Source organism: Oculina patagonica, chromosome 4 (assembly GCF_052425735.1).
Source record: "Oculina patagonica isolate OP01 chromosome 4, crgOcupat, whole genome shotgun sequence".
NCBI lineage: Eukaryota > Metazoa > Cnidaria > Anthozoa > Scleractinia > Oculinidae > Oculina > Oculina patagonica.
In genome coordinates, this window is record NC_135761.1 from 11,346,760 (window position 1) to 11,361,022 (window position 14,263).

Below are 14,263 nucleotides of genomic sequence, written 5' to 3' on the forward strand. Positions count from 1 at the left end.
GAATAAACAGGATGTTCCACATCGGCTTTGTACATCCTAAACCGCGCCGGCACAACCCCGAAATTCGACCCTTTTGGTGTCGCAGTACCTGATGTGACCGTATTAGGTGTGATCAGTCAAAAGAAAGGCAGAAAAAAGAACTTAAAACTTGAGCTTATTGATGTGAACTAAATTACCGGCCCTAGAAATACGCCAAGGAGCTATACACTGTCCCCTTGAACAAATTCAGTTTGGACTCATATGAATTTAAATCTATTTTTACGTGGAAAAAAACTATCTCTTCGAAATTCCGTGTGTAATTTAAGGCCTGATTATTCTTACGAGATCGTATCAAGGTTGTTTCAAGCTTGTAAATCACAAAAATAATTCAGTGTTAATTTGATTTTTTTTACACATAAATAATACAGCGTGGGGCAAATACCATCTGGGAAAGCTGTGACTCAATGTGAATTTTTGTTCTTTTCTTGCTCATGCAGAACCAACGTTTCTCTTTTTAGTAAAAAACAACAACAACAAAAATGTGAGCTTCGCAAAAAGGGCCCGTTAAAAAAAATAATAATAATAACACATGGTACGTTTTGGATTATAGGATATTTATTTTGCAAAAATAAATGGTTTTATGTAGCTTGTTTCGTAAGTCTTTCCCAGCTTCCGGTATAATTCCCTCCAACGATTACTTCCGGTGATGCGCGCTCGATCTGTCGAGTGCTGTGTTACCCATCACAGCCGACTGCTTCGTCGAATCTTCGGCAAAATCTAATCGAGTTAGCAACAAAAAGGTATACTACAGCCTTGAGATTATCTTCCAGTGAGTTTTTCTATTGATAAAAAGTGCCCGGCCAAATTTCTCAGTACGGTTTGGTTTGCGAACGCAACTTTGGCCGGCTAATTTGAGCGCAAAAACGCCAGATTTTCTACAACAAAAGGACTTCTGATGGAAACAAACTACGTCAGATTTCTTTTTTATCTGATAGCTATTAATAAGCCGGAAAAATTAAATGAGGGAAATCGAAATACCTGATATAGGTAAATTAATGGTTTTAAACCTTTTTTCTGGATCGACAAATGAGCCGCCTCATGCCAATTGCTTTGCAAGCCGTGTTAATTTTAGGCAATCTGAGGCACTCGATAGTACACAGGATTAAAAGTGCAACGCTTGCATTCCTTGTCTCCCAAACAAATATTTAAATGTTGGTGCCGAGCCAGCTACACGGATAGAGTGGCCATTACACACAGTACCTGATGCCGTAGTTAGTGGAATATTTATTGACCGAAATCGCCTGCTTCGGGCTCCCTTGCGAAGCTCACATCAATTTTATTTTTGTTTTGACTACAAGAAGAAACGCTGGTTCTGCATAAGCAAAAATTTTCCAAAGTTTAGCCTGACCCTTGCCTTAATTCTCTTGAGTATGAGGAAATACGCGAATGGTTTGACAATTGCTCTTCGCGTCATATGCGCCATAGGATTCCATTAGCCACAAGCAAATATATAGTATGTGAGAAAAACGTTTACTTTACAAGCAGTGTCGAGGAACTCGATAGTACACGGAAGAAATCTCACATGTTCTTCGCATTGGATTCGCTACGTTTCCATGTCACAAGCAAACATAGCTATCGAGATCAAAATTATATGCTCTTTACAAGGCTAAAAAGGTTAAAAATTATAAAATAAAAATATTGAAACCAAACGTTTTCGGCTGTTTGCCACCCTGATGATGGCAAACAACCGAAAATGTTCGATTTCAATATTTTAATTTATAATTTTTAACTTTTTTAGCCTTGTAAATAGCATATATTTTTTCAAGCGAGCATTATATGGACGAAATCTAAATTCTTAATAAATGTTTACCAACAAGTAAACAGTAATTCCGTGCTCCTTCCTAGCATATACACCGGCTGGATGCAATGACCGGCTATCTAAATGACATTTTCACCCAATAACACCCGTAGTTTACTTATGTAAAGCTTACCTACCACTTTTGCGGCAACTATATATTCATCATGATGATTTTTATAGGTGATTATTCAAAGATCAGTACCTATATAAATTTATAAGGGCTAAAACTATCTTAAATCCTCGTTTTTTGCAAGGTCCTGGCCCAATCTTTAAATGTTATCTTTGTTTTTCAGTTGTTCCACAAATGTTTGACTTACTTCCTTAGTGGCCAAAACTTGGCGTAAGGTTTCGTCCCTTGCTAAATATCCTTAAACAATCGCTAAGGCCCGGGCCAAACGTCGAACTTCACATGCATATGAGTCGCACCTAATGTAAATGAGCAAAACCTAGATTGTTTTTGGTCATTTGCATTAGGTTCGACTCATGTGAACTGAGTTCGACGTTTGGCCCGGGCCTAAGATACATCGGTAACTGAATGAAGTATTTCAAGATGATAAGGTTTAAGATTCAGTAAACAAAAATAGATAGAATTGGGATATTCCACATCGGCTTGAACACGTTTTTACGCCCCAGATCACAACCCCGAAAAAGAAAAAAAAAGTCAGGAAAAAGCTTCTAATATTTGAGGGTGTTCATTTGAATTGATTATCACCGCCTTCTTTTAAAGCCACTGTGGACCACATTTCGGATCCACATAAACTCAAATCTATTTAGCACGGAAAAACTATCATTGCGTGTATTGAATAAGAGAACAGCATCGTTAAAAATGTTCAAATCTTACCAATTCGGACACAAATAATTATCAGGATGATGGTCAGTTTTTATTATTTTAAAGAAAATGAAAATAGAGCGTTATGCAAATACTTTCTCGGCGAACTATCACAAACTGTGATACTTCTCCTTTCTATTTTATTGCTCAGAACCAACATTGTTCGTTGTGATTCAAAATTAAAATTTTTGGTCCGCGCCTAAGATACATCGGTATTGGGATATTCCACATCGAATTGAACATGGTTTTACGCCTAGATCACAGCCCAACATTGTTCGTTGTGATTCAAAATTAAATGTTTCTCGAAAATGACTCACAATCCAAACTTCTGATGTGTGCAGAGGCTGTCAAGATTGTTGACTGCAAAATGTCAATGTGGATCTCAGCTGTTCCTCTTAAACAAATATACTAAAATCTAATAAAAAATAGAAGATAATGGCCTACTTAGAGTCCATTAGCATTAAAGTGACAAACAAACACATAAATGGCACGAACTCAAACATTTGTGATCACGTGACACAGCTGGTGTGCAAATTAAGGTCCACCAGAGACTTTCATCATGATTTTAGATCGAGAGTGAAGATCCAAAGTAGAAACCAAAAAGAGCAAACCTAGCTATGCAAGGCTAAAATGGCTTGTTGCTAAAGTCAGTAAAACATTATGTATTCTTTTTTCGTTATTGTTTTTTTTAAAAAATACAGGACTCTAATCCAGTTGAGCCTCCAATTGTTAAAGGAGCTACGTCGCGGACAACACACTTTGAAAAAATTGGCAAAATGTTTCAAATTTGTCCTCTGACATTTATCTTATGTATTGTTTTTTCGTTATATATCTTTTAGTAGTACTGAACTGTAATCCAGTTGAGGCTCCAATTTTTAAAGGTGCTATGTCACGAACAACAAATTTTGAAAAAAAATTGGCAAAGTTTTTCTCCCAAATTTGTCGTTCGAAATTTGTCTTAGTTTTCATCAGTCGAAACCATTCTTGGTTATTTTCGCCTTTTTATTACTTGTTTGTTGTTTTTCTATGTTGGAAAACTATTATTTTGAGGTTTCCTTTAATTTGAAAGGAATCAGAAAAATGACTTAATATACCGCGACATTGTTTCTTTAACTGAAAGACCAAGAATCAGTCTGTGTTTCGCTTGTTCATATTGGTATTCTTAGAAAAAATAGCATCCCACCGGTAAACAGCCGGTGATCGGTTCATACAAGATAACCAAATTTATTTCCTACTAAACGTAGACTTTTGTAATTTAATTTTATGCTTAATATTCTCAATGACAGAATTTTCTCGTGCGGACGTGCTAATTCACATTCACAAAAAGGAAAGGGTGTCACAACTTGCAGCTGAATTCATGCACAACATTAGCAAAGCTAAAAGATGACATTCCGTTTGACATATTAATGGAACTAAGCAAATCATTCTAACCAACGCCATTGCCAACAAGAAGAAAATAGATAAAATAATAAGCTAGTGTGTTTGTTGGTCTCACAAATCTGATTAAGAAAGGGCTGAAAAGTAGTTTCACCTCAGGGGGGGGGGGGGGGGAGAGAAAGTCGGCACTTTTCTTTGAATACATAGCAGTGTTTGGAAACGGTGCGAACCTATGTCAATCAAGCCGTTGCTAAGAAAGACGTCAAACCAGAGTTTTGTTTTCTCCGAAAGATTTAAATATCAATGACTGCGTGCGTGTGAAATGCGAATAGTGGCGGTGTTTGTGTCTGATGTTTTACGCCGCTGAGATGTTTTTGGCATTTTCAGCCAGATTTCTCACCTGATGTTTCACGTCACTGAGAATGTTTTGGCGGCGTGGAATAAAAAGAGAAAAATTTGTCACGGTTGACATTTAACAATCAAAAAATGGGAAATCATTTCAGAATCATTGGAGTTATTTTTAATTAGTATAATTCGCAAGCGTTACTTTGGCAGACTGATCACCGTTATCACTGTTTGTTGTTTTGATGTCCGGCAAAATTGAAAGGAGCAATCAAAATGCAAATAGCTATTGTGTTTTGTGCACGGTCAAGACCAAAACATGCGAACTAAACAATGAACTTTGTCAAGCTATTCATTACGCCCTTAGTAACCATTCGATGGCTACTGCGCAGTCTCGGTTGCCCGGCACCGCTATGATCAATTTTTGAGTCGTATAACAAAGGAAGTTTCTTCCCCCCCCCCCCCCCCCTGTTTCACCTTAAAAAATTTTGTAGTCAAGAATCGTGATAACGTATTGGAATAAGTGCTAGCTTTGTTTTTGGATTGATAAATATATATAGACTTTGTGTAGCCAGGTTTATAAACACAGCCTGTTTTGAAACTCATCGTTAAAAGCAATTAGCAGGCTCAATTTTGCTTGATAAATACAGGCGCATTGTTGTCAAAGTTTTCAAAAAGATGGTTTGAATGTTTAATTTATCGCTCAAATAATGACAATAGCTAAGTTTTTTGCAACGTCGAGGCTTTGTCATTTTCTTTTTTCCATTAGTTGGTCCTCTTTAGCGTACACTGATGTTTAGCATTGTGGGTAATGGCAAGGAATGTAGCCGGTTGTTAACACATCAAATCTTCTCAAGAACTTCTTAAATAATAATTTTTAAACAAAAATAAAACAAATCTAGTATCCAGAAGTATCACTATCTGTTAGGTCTAATGTCTTTTGCCGTTTATCTTTGTGCAGGTGGTATCTCACACAGACAATCTGTCGTGATTATATCTCTGCGAGCTATGTCAGCAAAAAATGTGACAAAAGCATCAAAAGAAAAATGTTTGACTTAATGCCATTGGACAGATCTAAAACGAAAAAAAGTCGTTCTAGCGAACAAAATCTATCATTGTTCAAAGAAGGAAACTCATTCAGCTTTGAACAGCAAGAAGTAAGTATGGTTTTTGTTGTTTTTAAAATCGTTTTGATGCTGCATCTCACGTGTTCGATAAACCGTTCTCTTATATGTTAAGGCTTCTTTTTTTTTTTTTTTTTTTTTTTTTTTTAATTTTAATTCATTTATTCAAACAATGTAATACAAAATGAAAAGAAAATTACATGCAAAAGAGAAAACAGAAAAAATTAAACTAATAATAACACACTGTTTATAACTAGTGGGGATACATATGGCTTCTTCTTTTGTTCTTACAACCCAGGCGCTGAGTTCTTGGCAAGGTAAGTTATATACATATCTATTCAGATTTTTTTTTTATTTTACATTTTGCAACTGAAAATTCCAAAGGGAAAACTCCCCACTCATTACCTGATGGAAACAGGCACTTGGGGAAGTAGAACGAAAGGCTTTTAAAGGACCTCTAACTCCATCATATTAAGAAATTAGAATTATTTTTATTTGAGTTAGAATCGTTTGAAGAATGTTCCGTTATAAATCTGGGTTAAGCTTAGGCACTGCCTCTGAATATTTTCAAATAAAAATTGAATAGGTCCATAACTCAGAAAATAATACCTCTGACTGATATTTTATCTGGTTATTAATGCTATTTCATCCACAGACTATCATACAACGCGAAGAATTATGAACTTCAAGTTGATTTTGGGTGTTATGATGCTGTTGGTACTTCCATCCAGCGCAAAGTCGGGTAAGAGTATTTTTCTTTTCTGTTTCCAGTCAGCTTAAAACTACGTCACGGGGATTTTGCAGATTTTTTGGTCTAAACTGTTCTGAAATTAGTGGTAGGCAACTTAAGTTGGAATCCATTTCCATCCGAGCCATCTGCAGCCAAAGACGCTCGTTAATAGTTTCAGTGCTCTAATATAGCAATTTTTAATAAAAAAAGACTATTATTTTTAGGTTTCCTGCGACACAATCATAAATTTTAGCCGTTCAAAACTCTGGTTATATCCGTGACAAAGCCCCCTTAAGATGTCGTTGAAAAATTCGCATTTGTATACTTTTATGGTACAAAACAGTGTCCGTGGTATATGCGCTAATATGCGTTTTGGCATATTTCCTATTAAAAAAACATAATCCTTGTTTTGGAATTGCGAGAATCCGTTTCGTGAGGTGGCGCATTAGGAATAACTGACGAAGGGGATCACACCACTCTTAACTCCCTTATATTTTAGATCCCTGTGGTTCCTGCAAGGATAAAATCGAAAAGTCTACGGTGAAATGCGAAAAATTATGACATAAAAAAATAGTTCAATGCAGCAAAGGGAAGTTTAAGGTGATTCCCTAGTATTGCATTGCGCATCCTAACTGCGCAGAATTTTACGCATGATTAGCGCGCGCACATAAACAAAATGGCGGCTTTATTCTATGCGGCTTGGCTCGCGCGAGAGAGAAATCATCGTTTTCTTGTAAACGAGTTTTTTTTTCTCTTAATTCGAAAGTAGTGATCAAATTCTTTCTATAAAATGAATACAGATCAATTTCTATGGCAGAATAATATACTGTTACCGAAAACGTGTACTTTGCCAGTACTCGCAAAGGAAATATAAGGAATTATATGGTAAATACAAGGTCTTCCTGCTCCTAAAAGAATACTGTGACCCCCCTTTTTTATTACAAAATTTAACTTCCCTTAAAGTATACAACCAACGGGCAAAGTTTGGTTGGAAATCTATGAGCAGTTCTATTTCTAGGGAATTACCTTTAAAAAAAATCAAAAACAAAACGTTTGAAGAAACCACTTCCTCGCCCTTCAGGAATCTGTCGCACCCCTCCTACTATATCTAGTGTTCACTGTATATCTAGTGTTCCCTGTATATCCAGTGTTCCCTGTGTATCCAGTGTTCCTTGTATATCCAGTGTTCCCTGTGTATCCAGTGTTCCCTGTATATCCAGTGTTCCCTGTATATCCAGTGTTCTCTGTATATACAGTGTTCCATGTATATCCATTGTTCCCTGTATATCCCTTGTTCCCTGTATATCCAGTGTTCCCTGTATATCTAGCGTTCCCTGTTTATCTAGTGTTCCTTGTATATCCAGTGTTTCCTGTGTATCCAGTGTTCCATGTATATCCAGTGTTCCTTGTATATCCAGTGTTCCCTGTATATTCAGTGTTCCCTGTGTATCCAGTGTTCCCTGTATATCTAGTGTTCCCTGTGTATCCAGTGTTCCCTGTATATCTGGTGTTTCCTGTAGATCCAGTATTCTCGTATATCCAGTGTTCCCTGTATATCCAGTGTTCCTTGTAATACCCAGTGTTCCCTGTGTATCCAGTGCTCCCTGTATATCCAGTGTTCCCTGTATATCAAGTGTTCCCTGTGTATCCGTGTTCTCTGTGTATCCAGTGTTCCCTGTATATCAAGTGTTCCCTGTATATCCACTGCTCTCTGTAAATCCAGTGTTCCCTGTATATCTAGTTTTTTTTATATTCCCAGTGTTTTTTGTATATCCAATGTTCCCTGTGTATCAAGTGTTTTCTGCATATCTAGTACTTTCTGTATACCCAGTGTTCTCTGTTTAACTAGTGTTCCCTGTATATCAAGTGGTGCCTTTATATCTGTTCCAAATTAATTCATACCCAGTAATCCCTGTATATTTAGTGTTCTCTGAATAGCTAGTAGGTAAAGTCTAAGTCGAGCCAAGTCGCCCATACAGCCCGACCTTCTCCCGGTTTTTGTTGGTTAGTAGTATTACTCCCCCTGGATGGGAAGCTAGTCTATCGCTGGGTTACCCCTCAGCATTAAATTCGCCGGTACCTATTTATACACCTGGGTCGAGAGAGGCGCTATGAGACTAAAGGGTCTTGCCCAAGAACACAACGCAGTGACGCCAGCGAGGGCTCGAAGAGGCCACCACGTATCGAATGAATAGGTAGTATTTCATGTATATCTAGTGTTACCCTTATATCCGGTGTTCCTTGTGTACCCAGCGTTCCCAGTTTGTGAAATGTCTCCTGTATAGGGGTGTAAATTAAAAAAGTAAGCCTTTATTTCATTACAGTGATTCATTTGGTATATCTCGGTAGATCTAGTGTTAGTATATCTAGTTCCCGGTATATCGAGTTTTTCCTGTATATCCTGTGTTCCCTCTACACTGATCCAGTGTTTTCTGTATATCCAGTGTTCCCTGTATATCCAGTGCTCCCTGTATATCCAGTGTTTCCTGTATATGTAGTGTTCCCTGTATATCTAGTGTTCCCTGTATATCCAGTGTTCCCTGTATATCCAGTGTTTCCTGTATATCCAGTGTTCCCTGTATATCCAGTGCTCCCTGTATATCCAGTGTTCCCTGTATATCCAGTGTTCCCTGTATATCTAGTGCTCCCTGTATATCCACTGTTTCCTGTATATGCAGTGTTCCCTGTATATCCAGAGTTTCCTGTATATCCAGAGTTACCTGCTTATCTAGTGTTCCGTGTATATTCAGTGTTCCCTGTATATCTAGTGTTCCCTGCATATCTTGTGCTCCCTGTATATCCAGTGTTTCTTACACATCCAATGTTCCCTGTATATCCAGAGTTCCCTGTATATCCAGTGTTCCCTGTTTATGTAATGTACCCTGTATATCTAGTGTTCCCTGTATATCCAGAGTACGCCGCAAACCCAGTGCTCTCTGCATACAAAGTGCACGCTGTATACCTAATGTTCCCATTATGCTAAGTCTTGGTTTAAGTCCTTTGTTTATCTGCGAATAATCAAAAAAGTACAAAAAGATCTTGTTTTGGGACAGCAACTTAGGATTGTTTCCCATGTTTATATCTTGATACTCATGCTTTTTGCCTTTGGCTTAAAATATCTGATTAGATTAAGTTTGACCATTTGTCCATATAGGGATTTCTCTACAAGCTGGAAAACTCAACGTGTCAAAAACTGGTATCGACTGGATCTGCAGCAGTGGATGTTTGCCTTCACAGCATTGTCGTTTACCACTCTGCACAACTGTTGCATTCCCTAATACGTTCAGCGGATCAGGAAAGGTGAGCTTTGTGGTGCAAATCACCTCCAATTAAATTCATATGAGCTCTTTTAGTTGCACGCACCATAAATGTAGGCTTTAGGTTAAGGAATATTCAGACCCTTGCTGAAACTTTCTTTAAAAATTCATAAATACACAGCGTCTACCTGACGAAGCACCTTAAGACACTTTTAAGTTCCGTTTGGTAAAATAGAGCTCAAACTTATACTTTATTTCTATTTGACGTCCTTTAGGTTCAAGTTCACGTGTCAATGAGCCATGGTGAAGAGTTTTCACGTGTACACTCTCCTTCTGCTGTGTGGGTTCAATCCGTCAGTACACGTGGATTTGAGGTGTGTGCACGTGAGGCAGGCATTGGATCAAATGGAACTGGAATCATCAACTGGCTGGCTTAGTTTCCAAGATCAACCACAAATGACACATGGCAGTGTTAGTTTTAATGGAATATGGACAACAGAAAGCAATATGCGCGAAAGTCACGTTTTCACAGGTACGGCAACAAGATTTACTCGGCTTAAAAACAAGAATTAAAACTGCAAAAGTTGCAATGACGATCGTTTTTATATCAAATATAACGAACGTTATTTACTTTATTTAACCAAAACAGGCAGAGAGAAAGGATATGGGAAAACAAGTATCATTGTTTGCCAAACTATCATAGAGAATTTTCAGTATTTCACCTTTCAAACTTAAACGAGGTGAAAATGCTTTCGAAATATCACTTGAAGCAATTGCTTTATAGCGGAGCTCCCGAGCGGAGCAACCATACCCATGGAAAATTAGAACCATACCATGCTTTTGGTTTTCCATGGTCATCTTGGCTAGCGGCATGGTTCGCGGGCGCGTCCGTACGTCGGTGTCGCGCAACATGGCGGCCATAGTTTGACGGTAGAAAGAGTGAAGCAAGAAGGCCGTATTAAGACGGCCGTATAAAGGAGGCTTTTAAAATTTAAAGGGGTTTGAAATGTGGCTGACAATTACGTGTAGAAAGTAATTGACCGCCAAAAAAGTGGACATTGAGAGCAATAATCGATCGATGACTTTCGTGTCTATCTGTAAAGCCAGCGTCGTACATGAAGGAGAATTCAAAAGCTAAATCGTGTTTCACATAAACTTCATCAACAACGGATCTATCTAGAAACCAGAGCGCTGGCTAAAATCGAGTGCGTGGCTGCTTGTTCGCAAGAAAGTACACAAGTACATTTTTACCTGAATCAGTCTATATGTTCTGATATGTTATTTCTTTACTGCTTACATATAACTGTTTTTATTCTGCAATGCATACCTACGGAGCGATATAATAAACAAACCATTTTATTGCTACGGGGTAAAAAAAGAAAAAAAAATCTAACCCCTCCGGGATTCGAACACACGACCTCCCGGTCCGCATACTGGCACCTTCGAATTCTCGATTGCACTAATGCGACAAGCTCCGTGATGCAAGACGAATATATCCTATATCAATGTAACAGATATTGTGGGGTCTACTAAACTGCTGCGAAACTATAACAGGATCGCGAAACTATTTTCTATTGCTAGAAAGCACATAATTTACTGTACTCTAAAGTATTTTTAGTGCCATGAGTAATGACATTTGCCCTGCTTTAAGATTTTTTTTTTGTCGTACCGCAGACATTCAGCTTAACCATGAGCGATTTAAATTTGTCTTGCACCTATTAACCACCGTAAACATTAGTACTTTGGTCGCTTATTCACTAGAATGAAAACATTGTAAGCTCCAGTGAAAATTAAATAAATGGGGAGCTCCGCTTTTAGGCTTGCCTAAATCTATTTATTAATCAGTGCCGTAACCAGACCTCTGTCATAGAAGAGGCAAGATCTTGCTAAGGGGTTCTTGGGGCATTTCCTCTAGAAACTTTTGAACACTAGAAGCTCTGGAACTCTTTCTTCGACATTTTTCGTAAGGTATTTCTTAAGAAAAATAAATCTTGTTTAACTTGGGATTATTTTCCCAACCAAAGATATTTTGTTTTGTTTTTAATTTTGAGTTAAAATTTAGACGAGGCAAGTGCCTCGTCTTGCCTCTTGCTAGTTACAGCCCTGTTATAAGTATATTATGCTAAGAACCTATAAACAAGAGGCTAACAAATTAAAAGAAATTCTAATTCTAACACAATTTTGTGAAATTATACAGAACTTTGGTGGAAAGCCTTCTGTGTTTGTCTCAGCTAAGTACACTCGTAATACAAAGCCTGATGATGCCATGTACCTTTGGCTGGAGAACGTGAATTCCGAAAGTTTCGAGGTTTGTATTCCAGAATTTCTGGCATTTAATGGAAAACACCAAGACACAATTGTGGTGAGTTAACGTATTGAACATTTATTTTTAAGGCTTTGAGGGTCGAATGATGCTTTAATAACAATATAGTGTGTATTTTAGGATCACTTTAATAAAAAAATAAAACTACCATAAAAAAACATGTAAAACTTACATAAGAAACGTTCTGATATCATGCAGTTTAAATGGTGCACTCTATGTAAAAAAAACTCGCTGGAACTATAGTAAAGAGACTATAAGATTCAAGGACATCTTTAAGTAAGAGAAATCAAGCGAAAAGTTCTTACACGGTGGCGATAAAAATACTAACAAACATTCAAGATTTCTATTATTTGCATATGTTAGTAGACCTGCAGGAATCTTACAAAATTATTTCGAAAACTTGGAAGCTTTCGAACTGCACAACGTCTTTTGGAAGATCATTCCAAAGTCTTGGTTTTTTGACGGAAACAATCATTCAATTGTTTCTTTATTTCACTTCGGCGGGACTGCTTTGCTTTCCATGGCAACGGTTCTGATTTTACTTTACGCTGGTAGGAGAGGCGTCTTTTTCCAATAACGGAGCTCCAACAGCTGAAGACAACTATGGCTTCTGTCAAGTGAGTTCATTTGGCATGAACCTGTCAATCATATCATAAGTGTTGTTTTCTCTTTTAACAAAAATTGAGGTGAATGGAGGTGAGGCAAAGATTTGGTTAAGCTTATTCTGATTGGACGATTAAGCTTATTCTGAAGCTCCGACGTCTGGTAGGTTACCCTACAATGCAAGCTAGTAGCATGGTCATGAACAGAGGTGAAGAGTAACCTTGGAGGTCTATATCATCACGCGTTAATGCTTTCAATCAACCGAGGCTGTATTTCTCGATAATATCGTCTGGTAGTGTAAAGTGAAACTGTAGACGGAAATTATATGTATTACACGGCCAAGCTAGATTACAGTCAACTCTCTCTAAGACGGACACCTTCGGGTGCGGCCCCAACTGTCCGTCTTAGGGAGGTGTCCGCCTTATAGAGAGCCGAGGTAACGCGACACTCGTAATTCAGAGATGATAAAGCTGAACGGCCATGGCAAATGAATGCACGTCTGTTTTAAGTACTGTTTAAAGTCGCTAACCTAAGCAAAGCCTTCAAACTGGGACAAAAAAGTAGTAGAAAATTGACTCGTTTGCTCATTACAGTCGATAGTTGTTGCTAAACGAATTGAATTTAATGCCAACATTCAGACAACATAGAACACATGTTTTTATTTTTAAAATAATGTAGAATGACCCTCTTAGATCCAGAATATCTCACCACGCTTTTATTCACGATTAAAAAGCAAGTCGACGTTTTGACTTATCTTGTGTGAAAGTGTTTTGCATTGCTATCGTCTTCTATAGTTTAAGATAAATGAAATTCAGAATTGAAGAACAGAAAATATAAACAGAAAATGTCACTGAAAATGTACTCAACTGAAATCAAACTTCGCGCGAATCCAGGATTAGGTTAATGGTGCTTTGACCAACCAGGCTCAAGTTCAGACTCAGGCTCAAGTTAAGTGTAACAGCATTTTTTGGTATTGAGAAAAAACGTCAGGTTTTATGGGCCGGGATGGACGAACTTGCTTGTAACAATGATTACATGGCATACCTCCCGTCATCGTGCTCAGGTCAACTTTAGTTGCCAGCTCCATTATTATGTCCAGAGGAAATTTAGAAACTTTTACACTGGACCTCTTTTTATTCAAACCACATCCATGACATTTTATTACAGAACTGGTTGGCGTTTTCTAAACTACATAGGCCGCTCTTAACTGAACATGGTTCTGTTAATTTTCCAAACACCGCCCACCAACAGATGAAAATAACAACGCTTTCTGCGAGGTAAGTTTACAGAAAAGTGTATGAAAAAAAAAATCAACAAGCTGCATGGAAGGTAGAGAAATGACTCTCTGATTAGAACTGTGCACTTGTCCTCAGAAATAATTCCGTGCATTAACCATTTAACAAGGGTATCCACTTATTAGGGGGCACATTAATATTTGTACAGTTAATTTAAATGTGCAAAGATAATCGTCAACAGTTTAATGAAAAGTATAATTATTTGTTTCATAATACAGTTTGTGCACTTTACACGAAGATATAACACGACACCATCAGTTCTTGTATCAGCCAATCACAGCACAACAGCAAGTGGAAACTCGGCACCAGTACATAACGGTATCACGACATGTCAGCAGCAACGAAGACAATGTGTACTTGCAGCATCAACACAATGGTGCAAAGGCCTGGATGGGGTTGAATGATCGATTTGTGGAAGGCAACTTCACTTGGGCGGATCGGGGAGAAGGAAACTTTACGGCTTGGGCTCAAAATCAGCCAAATAGTTTCAGAGGAGAAGATTGTGTTCACACACTTGGTGTACAACACAGCTACCAGTGGAATGAC